Raw genomic sequence first — 3,725 nt, forward strand, 5'->3', positions numbered from 1 at the left:
GCAGTGATTGGAATGCTTCCTTGAAAGACTACTTCAAACTACTTTTGCCTGCTCCAGCTCTTTAGTATCAACATTGTTCACATATTTATTGCTCAATTCCTGTATCCACTTTGTCAACTACATGGTTTACAGTCTAATCTCATAAGTAGATCAATAAGCACTGTGAAATAAGGCTTTAGGAGCTGACAGTTTTCTATCATTTCTAAACTCATCAACAAAGTAGCTGGTCAAAGAGCTTCTGAAGAGTACCCATTTTGGTTTTCTATAGAGTTTCATTTAGATCTACACAAAATAGTCTGGTGTGGATGCAGCTTTAATGCCTTAAAAAGTAAATGTAGTTTCATTACAACTGCAGTTATTACTGCAAATATATAACATACAAAATAAAAAAAAAAAAATCCAATATCTGTATGGAGAATAGTGTTGTTAACTAAGCCTTGTTTAGAGAATAGTCCAAAGTAGAAGAAACTGTTTACATTAGCCCTTATTCCAAATTCCATGCTCTTTTGAAAAAGACTCTTAATTTGACCCTAGGGAAGTCATTAACTTCATGTTCTTACAGCAAAGTCACTAAGAGTAAGTACAGCAAATTTCATTCCATTACACAGCATCATTTTAATGCACTTTTTTTTTTTTCCCCTCTAGAATGTCTTAATCTATATTGCTGTCTCAGACTAAGAAGCAGCTTTTCTAGTTGACATATTGATACCCAAGACACTTACTAGCCTGATGGAAATGGAGAAATGAAAAGCTGACCAGTAATATCAAGTTTCTGTAAAGTTTCTGTAAAGCAACACGACATTTTATGATGGTAATAGACTGGCTTAAGAAGCAATTTTTAGGGCACGTAAGGTTCTATTTTAATTAGCAAATATGTTTCTGTGAATTCAATACCATTCCTGAACATATGGTTCATCTCTGTTCTTGAACTGTTTGACTGGAGCCCTCTGTGACCATGTTTCTAAAAGGGTTCAGACCCTTAACTTTGAATTTCCTATTCAAAAGTCAATTAGACACATATAGAGAAAGGAGGTAACAGATGCCTTGAATTGATTAAGGAGGTTCTCTGAGATTAATTTTATACCTTGAAGACAGCCATGACTATGAACTTAACAAAATGGATGGTATGTCTTGCAGAATGGTAAGCAGCTTAAATTCAACTCAAGCCTCAAAAGAAACAAATTCAAAATGTTACTTCTTCCTGAAATGGAGAAGCTGATTTAGAAACAGTCCTGGAATTTCTGACAACTCTAGCCACGCCTTAAATAGCAGTAAGAATGATAGTCACCCATCCAAGATGTTCTTGTTGACGTGGTGGCTTTCCAGTTGCATGGGTGCCTTAGCCAGAGCAGGAAGTGAAGGCTTGTGACTGAGTATGGAGTAGGAACTGGGACTTCCCCCACTTAGATTGCCCTAAATTGCTGCAAATACCACATGATGCCGAGAGCTTCCTTTAAAGCTAGGATCAGAAATTACGAGAATTATTGTGTCTCTTCGGGGTTCTGCCTATGCACAACAAATCAACCAATAAAACTATTACTTCAGCACAAAGCCAATGTAATTTAAATAGCTCAGGTAAAGGTTTTAAGTTAATACAAGTTGTCGTGGTTTAACCTGGCCGGCAGCTAAACACCACGCAGCCGTTTGCTGACCCTCCCCCCCTCCCTCTCTGGGATGGGGGAGAGAAATGGAAAGTGAAGCCCGTGAGCTGAGATAAAGACAGTTTAATAAGACAGGAAAATAATAATAATAATACAATGATGATAATAGTACTACTAATAATAATGTGTATAAACAAGTGATGCACAATGCAATTGCTCACCACCCGCTGACCGATGCCCAGCCAGCAGTCCGGCCCCCCTCCCTCAGCTAGCCACCCCTATATATTGTTTAGCATGACGTCAGATGGTATGGAATACCCCTTTGGCTAGTTTGGGTCACCTGTCCTGGCTCTGTCCCCTCCCAGCTCTTGCTGCACCCCCAGCCTGCCCGTTGGCAGGACAGAGCAAGAAGCTGAGATGTCCTTGGCTTGGTATAAGCACTGCTCTGCAACAATTAAAACATCGGGGTGTTATCAGCACTCTTCTCATCCTGAGCCAAAACACAGCATTCCACCAGCTACTAGGAAGAAAATTAACTCTGTTCTAACTGAAACCAGGACATAAGTAACAATAAGTAACAAGCAATGACACAGGAACATTTTCCTTCATTCTGCAGTACAATGCCACAAAAGTTTACTGTTAAGCCTAGAGGAGCAAATATGGCATGTCTCTTAGTATCTTTCTGTCTTTGTCTTGCTGTAACAACCAGGTAGAATATGCAGCTCATTGAAATTTTCACCAAAAGCACCTATGTTAATGATGCCAAGTTTATAGCCTTGTAAACCAGGTATTTGAAGATCATTCTATAGCATTGTGTTTCCTAGTAAGCAGGACAAATCACACCCTTCACTTAGCAGCACAAATACAGTGGCACTGTAGACTTAACAGTCAGTGGAGAGCAATAGGCAGAGAGAAGTAGGCACTACCTGAGTTAGGAACTTGGCTGGGAAGAGAGGGGTTGGCTTGTTTGAGTTGTGCCTACTTGGGGATCAGGCACTTTCACTATGCAGGAGATGGCTACTTCTTTCTCACTATAGAAGATGTCTCTATGACTAGTTCAGATACTATCATCTGGGCTTGGTCAGAGGAATGGTACCTTAAGGGTTTACACGTGTTCTGTTTAAACCAGACCTCAGAAGGTATGAGATAATCCTTTTCCCTCTCTAAGGAGTAAACTTCCTCATGTTTGCCCCATGGTAAGTATATGTGTACAGGCAGTTTCTGCAGTGTAACTGGTATGTAAAAAATGTGTTCATAACCAGGCTTATCTTGTGGTAGCTTACTCCTGGGCTTACACTTTGAGAATTTATCCATGTAGTTCCCATGGAAGTGTCTACACAAATAGTTCCTTCGAGCCAGGCTATGTTCAGTGGTGCCCAGTGTCAGGACAAGAGTCAGTGGGCACAAACAGGAACACGGGAGGCCCGCTCTGAACACCAGGAAGCACTTCTTCACTGTGTGGGTGATGGGGCACTGGCACAGGTTGCCCAGAGAGGTTGTGGAGTCTCCTCCACTGGAGATCTTCAAAAACTACTCGGGCATGGTGTTGGGCAACCAGCTCCATGTATCCCTGCCTGAGCAGGTGGGTTGGACCAGATGACCTCCAGAGGTCCCTTCCAGCCTAAGCCATTCTATGATGCTGTGATTCTTCTAGACAAAAAGGAGCCTTGATTCTGGTTGGTAGACATGCTATGAAAATAAGCTAACATCTCTTAAGGTCTTGGCTATGTAGGAATAAAATTTACAGTAATCTGAATTCACATCTCAATGCATCAACCTCCTATATGGACAGTCCCAATGGACAATAGAACCTGGATTAATCTCGTAAATTTATATAGCTAAATAAGAGCCCATAAATGTCAACTTGTCCTCTGTCCCTGTGACAGAGGTGTCTGGGGGAGCAAGCTTGTCTGTAAAATCTGAGCTGTTCTCAAAGTGAGTCTTCATTCTCTTCTATTCCCTAGTCTTTAAGGGAAATATGGGGTCACCAGGCTTCTAAAACTGGCTGTACCCATTAAGTAATTGGAGTGAGATAAGACAAGTTTAGGCTTTAAATATCTTTGCTTTCAGTGTTAGTAATTTCTCATACCAGGTACATGTTGGTTATTTTATGTATTAATTTAG

Source organism: Aythya fuligula, chromosome 2 (assembly GCF_009819795.1).
Source record: "Aythya fuligula isolate bAytFul2 chromosome 2, bAytFul2.pri, whole genome shotgun sequence".
In the NCBI taxonomy this organism is placed as follows: Eukaryota; Metazoa; Chordata; class Aves; order Anseriformes; family Anatidae; genus Aythya; species Aythya fuligula.